This window comes from Pezoporus occidentalis, unplaced genomic scaffold (genome assembly GCF_034315485.1).
Source record: "Pezoporus occidentalis ecotype Australia unplaced genomic scaffold, CSIRO_AGI_Poc_V1 ctg82, whole genome shotgun sequence".
Classification (NCBI taxonomy): Eukaryota; Metazoa; Chordata; class Aves; order Psittaciformes; family Psittacidae; genus Pezoporus; species Pezoporus occidentalis.
In genome coordinates, this window is record NW_026916181.1 from 272968 (window position 1) to 280113 (window position 7146).

The following is a 7146-nucleotide window of genomic DNA, read 5'->3' on the forward strand; positions in this document are numbered from 1 at the left end:
GGAGCAGAGCTCAGACCTGGAGGTCTCCTTGTAGATGCTCTGGTTGTAGTGGAAAATAATATCCTGCACGCTGGTGATATATGAGGGTGACCTACCAGGTCCTTTGCAGCTGCAGAGCCTGGGTAACAACTCTGCATATGGGACATGTTCCTGCTGTTTTCAACCACCTGCCAATGGTGCCTGGCCTGGCCATGATACTGCTGCCAGTGGGTTCAAAGCCCTGTACCCTGCCCTGGCAGAAGCAAGCTGGTGGCTTGGCCTCCTCCCGAGTCACACCAACCCTCAGGCTGATGCCTGCTGTGCCTTGCTGGAGTAAAACGTGTTTCTTGGCTGCCTGTTGTGGGAGCGGCAGAGCCCAGCATTGACGTTGCCAGCTCAACATGGTGGCAGAGCCAGGGGGACAATGCATGGTCACCATCTGCAAAGGAAGGATGGGACAACTTTGGGGATGGGAGCTGCAGGCACTACAGCTGCTTAAAATGCACCTGTAATGGGCATATAATGGTGTGTAATTGAAGCAATACCTGTATGATTAGCTTCCCCTTGGAGAGATCCCAAACCATCCCTGCTCCAAGCTTTGCTGAGCCACCCGGTGAGGCCATGACCCAACCAAGACCTTGCTCTGGAGCTGAAGCTGTGGGAAGAGATGTGATTGATGGCAGAACAGGGTGGCCTTGGCAGGGTCAGCCAACATCTGTGTGCTTGGGGCCACAGCTCTTTGTTTGCCGTCCAGAGGTTGTGTAATGCTCCATTCCAACCGATAGAGCAGGTGGGACTTGGACCAAGCTCTCTGGTCTTCTTTCTCTCAGCCTTGGTGGGAGCAGCTGGGGCCTTGTCCAGGCAGCAAAGCTGGGAAAGGCCTACCAAGGCTGGGACTGGTGGGATGTGATGCAGGCCCTTGGGAGGGGGCTTGATGCTATGGTATCAGGCAGGGCTGCCAGCAGCAGAGACTGTTGAAAAGCACTGGAGCCTGACAGCTGCAAGACAGGCCTTGTAAAAGCTGGGATTGTGGAGGATGCTCACTCAGCCCCTGGAGACAAATACGCAGGGGCTGCCTTTCCCCTGTCCCATTTCTGCTCCTTTCCTGCTTCACTCATTTCCAGCTATGACCTGTCCTCTCAGGGCCACTCTCTTCTCTGGGACCACCTCTTTCCTCGCAGGGATTCCCCCAGGATTTCAGAAGTGATGTTTGGCAGCCAGGAGCTGTGCTGAGGGGTGATGGTAGTCCTGGCAGCACTGGCATGCGCCTGGCTGGCTGTTGGGCAGTGGCAGCTTGGCTGCCATCCTCTGTCCCTCTCTGGCTCTACCAGCACTGGAGCTGCCAGGTCCTTTGCTGCAGATCTCATCCTGCCCATGACTTCCTCCTCACGTGGGGAAAAGAAGCCAGTGACTGCTCTGGTGCTATGGGGAGAGCCCTATCCCTGTGGGCACCTGGTGCTGCACTGTGTGGTATCCACACCATGCCAGGACTGAGCTGGTAGGACCAGTGTGGACATTCATAGGGCAAAAAGAAAAGATTGCCTAGGCCTTTGGGTACCACCTTTCCCTTATCCTGCTGCTTTTGCTCTCCTTCGAGGGCAGCAGCCCTCTGACCCACCCCAAGGCATGTGTTCCCAGCGTCTGGCCCATTCCAATTCCACACAGCTCCAGGTGCTGGAGTCCCCTCCGTCCCCTGCACTGAGCCACAGGGCTGCCTGTACAACGTCCTCCCTCCATGTCCACTCTACCCGCGATGCCCCGGGTCTCCTGGGGCGCCCCAGCCCCGCCATTGCCCGGTGTGCGCGTCCACTCTCCGCTCTTAACTCCTTGTCAGCCGGGTCGCGGTCAGCTCCTCTCCCTGTGCACCAGGACGCCGTGACCCCAGCTCCCGCTCTGTCCCCTCTTCCCTCCGTCCCCGCTCCACGTGCTCCCGCTGCCACCTCGCCGCTTCTGCCCCCACACGTGACCGCTGGTGCGCCCGCCCCGCTGGGGGGCGTGGCCAGGGGTCAGAAGGGGCGTGTCCAAAGCGGTAGAGGAGAGGGCTGCCTGTCGGGGGCGTGGCTAGGGGAGGAGGCGTGGCTAGAGGAGGCGGGGGGGTTTGGCCTACGTTCCGCCCGTACGTTCGCGCGTAGGGCCCGGCGGCGGCACTGGGGGGAGGGCGGGAGGGGGTGGGAGAACCGGACCGGGAGCGATCGGCCGAGCGGAAAGGTTTAGGGTTAGGAAGAAGGGGGCCGGGCCCGGGCGCGCGCCTTCCCCTGGGGCGGCGCGCGCGTGGGTGAGGGGAGAGCGCGCGCCGCCGCGTCTTTCCCCTTCCCCCCCAATTCCCCATCCTTTTCCCCTTTTTAACGTCCGTTAACGATCGCCGGCACCCCCCCCCCCCCCCCCCCCCCTTTCTCCTTAGGTAACCGCGGCCTTCAGGCCTCTCCCCGGCGGGAAGCCCGAGGGGAGGCCCCTCAGGCGGGAATGGGGGCTCCCCTCCCCTCGTGGGTGTTTTCTGTGTGGAATTCGGGGTGCGCAGAGGGGGCTGGTGGGTGCGGAGGGGGCCGCTGGGTCCCTGTTTCCCCCCCCTAACCTGTGGTGCTTCAGGTGCCGGTTGGGTTTGGCTGTGGAGGGTGATGAGTGTTTTGGCTGCGGGGGGTGGTGAGTTTCTTCTTTGCGGTTGCGTTTTGTTCTATAAATGTGTTTTCTAACAGCGATAATCGAGTGAGGGTGCTGGCAGAAAAAGCAAATACCGATTTTTGTCTTCAGCAAAGATGAAGGTGCTGTCCCGAGATAAGCAGATGAAGTGATTCCCTTCCCCGCTTGGCGCCTGAGGAGGAAGAAGCAAGTGGAGGTGGTGGGAAGGGAAGGAGGGTTGGGGTTGGGTGCTTGTGCATGGGAGCTTCTAAGGGTCACGGCTGCTCTGCCTGCCGGGTGGTTCCCGAGGAATCGGGATCAAGGTAGAGTGTTTACTACTTAGGAAAGTGGGAGTCATTAGGCTGAGGTATTGGTGAGCTGGAGGAGAGCAGGGAAGAGGGGGAAAGTGGGAGGCAGTGTGCTTGAAAGGGATGTAGAAAGTTTTGGTGGGGCTGGTGGGATGGGACTGAACCAGTGAAGGAGGTGAATGAAGGAAAGAATGAATCACCTGGTGCAGAATCAGGAGAAAACGCTTCGTAGAAAAGAAGGGAGAAAAATGACTTGGGTATGTGAAACGGGTGACCGAAACGTGGAGGAAAATACTGTGCCAGGTTTGTGTGGAGCGCTGGTAGATTGTGACCAACCTCTTTAGAACCAGGACTGTTCTGCTGCTTTGGTTTTGCAGTGACTTCTCTGTGCAGTGACAGTGAGGTGCTGCAAGTACCTGTCGCTCTGCTGATCACCCTGCTCTATGGAGTTGAGTTGATATTTAGGTGTCAGCTTCCTTGCATGAGACCAAATGAGCATCTCAGGATTATTTTCTGATACATTGAGCAAAGAGCTGTTTGAATCCCGAAGTGGTGCAGTTGTAGGTTTGTTTGGGAGAATCCTGAGGGAAGAGCTGCTGCCTAGTGCCAAAATTTCCTCACTGCAATGTCCGCTTATTTTCCTAGGGTTGTTGAAAGGCAAATTAAGCTTCCTTTCGTGAAAAGGGCAAAGATGAGGCATGATCTCACTCTTTGTGAAGCCCAGAACTGTTATGACAATGTGCTAGTGTGATAAATTTAGGATTACATGAGCTGTTGTGTAATGCAGAAGGGAGATTACCTGGCTCCAATTCAGGAGGAAGGAAACCACCCTGGGATTTTCATTGAATGTGTGACACACTGAGAGCTGTGCTGTTGGCCCCCGAGTCCTTCCACGAGAACAGTTCCTCTTGGCATTTCCAGTTACAAAGCTTAACTCGCTGCAGTGCCACTTATTGGTCTGAATATGATTCCAGAGCAAAGAGGAATCAGGTTTTGTCTCAGGAGCATTAAAATAGTTTTTTAAGTGTCAAAATCTCAGAGATGTGTGAAATATCAAGTGCTCTCTGCATTCAGCTGTTGAGGTCCTCAGTGTTACTTCCATTCAGGAGGTTGCTAGGTCTGGCAGTTGTCAGAGTTCATATTCCTATGCACAGAAAAGTTCTGTTTTGTTTTGTTTTCCTCTCTCTGATGAGCAGAACTTAAAAAATAGAAAAAGTACAGTTTGACACGCATATAGTTTTACCTGTGTATAGTGGAACACAATAGGTAACAAGTGGAAGGGGAAGCAGTACAGCAGTTTCAGCAGATCTTTTATAAGAGCATGTAGGGACAGGACAAGGGGGAATGGTTTTATACTGGCAGAGGGGAGATTTAGATGAGATGTAAGGAAGCTCTTCCCTGTGAGGGTGGTGAGGCCCTGGCGCAGGATGCCCAGAGAAGCTGTGGCTGCCCCATATCTGGCAGTGTTCAAGGCCAGGTTGGACGGGGCTTGGAGCAGCCTGGTCTAGTGGAAGGTGTTCTTGCCTATGGCAAGGGGCTGGAACTGGACGAGCTTTAAGGCCCCTTCCAACCCAAACCATTCAAGGATTCTATGATCTTTTGACCTGGGCATCCTTTCTGTTCTCACTGTAAGTGACATTGTATGCTGTGCTCGTGGAACTGACAGACCTGGCTTTGGCTTTCCAGGAAGCTGCAGCCAGCTGTCTCCCATTTTACAAAAGGCTTTCTCCAGCGTGCTGTGGCAGCATGGAGCCCTGGCGATGAGCAGCAAAATCCTCTGGTGGTGTGGTGCTGCATGAGCAAGGAGGAGCTGGTGGCCCATGGTGTGAGGAACTTAGTCCTGAGTATAAAACGAGATTGGAGATAGAAGTAGACTGAGCTTTACAAGCATTCCTTAGTTGTGATTTCTTGTGTTATGATTCATTCAAAGCTTATATGGTGCATTAAAGGGTGAGAAGGAAAGGTCTGAAGGAACTTCTGCTGGGCAGTTCTGTGACAGTGCAGCCTTCTGTTTCAACGTCTGTAAGCTATTGCTGTTCACAACCAAAGTATCAAAAAGAAGGTGGAGGAATGAGGGCTTAAAGGTGGTTGTCTTCAAGTGAATCTTTTAATTTGTGTCCTTAGGCGAGGACACAGCCCTGGTGTTTCAAAATAGCTGGGGTCTTTTCTGCAGAACTGGGTTTCCTTGGGGGGTGAATAAATTTCTAAGGCTCCTGCCAGTAAAAGAGCGAGTTTCAGCTCAGTGAGAGCGTGGTGGTGAACAAGGAGGGGAGGAGGGTTGTATTGCTTTGGTAAAAAACTGAATTAATCTTGTATGGGCCATTGTGATAAAGATGCCCTGGAAATAATAGTTGGTTTGTTTTCAAAAGACAATGTCCGAGTCAGACTTTCAGACTCGTTGTCTAACAGGGTAGTTTTGGAATTGTTTCATTGGGAAGAAAGAGCTTAGTGATTTGCTGATCCTGAGTTTTTAACTGGTGAGTATTAGAAAGAAAAATATTTAGCTCTGTGTGATGCTAGAGATGACAAAAGCTTCCTTCTGGGATATGGGGAGTCCTGTGAGTTTGCTAATTCAGCCTTGCCGAATATTGCTTCTGTAACCTAGAACCTGCTGAAAATCAATCCCGGGCAAGCGAGTCACCTTACAGGTGGTTGTGTTCCCTTGTGCCTTTACAAGCCTGAAAGATCTCAAAACGCAGACTCTTTTATGATGGAAACTTTTCTGATTAAAGGTTTGGTGCTTTTATTTTTGAGGGGGTAGTGCATGGAAATACATGCTGAAATGTATGTCTCTAATTTTTGCTTTCTATTTCATGGACTAGGTGGTCAGAGCTGTGTTCCTCATCTCCTTATCTCTTGTCACTGCGAGCATCCTGCCTGTGAGAGTATCCCTGTTAAGTAGGTGACTAACACAGCCAAAACTTCTCAGCATCAAGGTTTCAAAGTGAAATCAGCACTAAAGCTTTAACGTCTAGGAGTTGTAGAAGGGGGTCTTTGTGGAAAAGGAAGTGTATTTTCCCAGAAAGCCACAGGTAGATTTCTCTTTATCTGCCAAAACCCAAAAGTTTCAAAACTCTTTGCTTGACAGCGGTCAGACTGTACCCAACTGGTACCACACCAAGAAAGTCCTTCAGAAATGGAAGACTTTTGGTTTATATGTTTCCACAACGTATTTTTCAGGAAAACAATAGGGCTTAACGCATAAACTTGGTTTGCTCAAACTCTAGTTGGTTAGGAAAGTCCTACCTGTCTTTGTTGCAGCAGAGTGTTTTTAATGTGACAGAGCAGCTTACTTGAAAGTGATTTTTGAGGCATTTTAAGGGGAAATTTTCTTCAAGGAGGCAAATTGACCCAGTGTAGGCTGTGATCTTGGTAAACCAAAAATACTACTGTGTCACCAACAGCAATGGCCAAACCAATGAAAATGGTGGTGAATTAGTAGTGATGCAAAAGATGCAATGAACATAGATGGTTCAAGCCCCTTCTGGCAATGTAGATTTCAACAGAAGGAGGGTACCTGTAAAAGTTTTTCTGCCCTTCCTCTGCTGAAATCGGAGCCACAACCGGTATCTCCACAGCGGAAGGACTGTGCCTTTGCATGGGGAGGTGGAGCAGTACGTGGAAACTGCAGGAGCTTGCTAGAAATGTTTACGTAGATGTAGTTTACCTGGGAAGGGTTTTAGAAACCTGCTGCAATGGTAGCACCCAGGGTTGCAGTGGCTACCTGACCATCAGCAGTGGTGGTGTGGCTGATAAATGAGCCACGTGTCTTTTTGAGGAGTACGTTTGCCTGTTCTAAGCATGTCTGAAAATGTTATTGCCTGCTTTAACTTTCCTGTTGCATGAAGTGTGGATGTTAAGCGTTTATAGTGGCACAATCTCTTCAAAAACAGTTGCAGTAGAAGGTGTTATTCAGATGAGACCATCTATTTGAGAAATAAAAGTGAAAAGCATACAGTCAGGATGTATGGGCCTAAATTAAATAGGCTTTTGTTTTAAATACAGATTATTAACCACTAATTCCTATTTCTGGACCAAAGGAGAGTTTCGAATCATGAAATGTATCCTTTGCAGGGAAAGGAGCCTTTGCTATAGATAAAGAATCAGGAAAGAAGTCATGCTCAGTTCAGATACTTGGTTGATGAGGTAAATGAGTAATTTCAGCTGCAGAACTGTTGAGGAGAAAAAAAAGAGTGAGTCCCACTTGCAGTGCTGCATCCAGCTCTGGAGCACCCAATGGAAG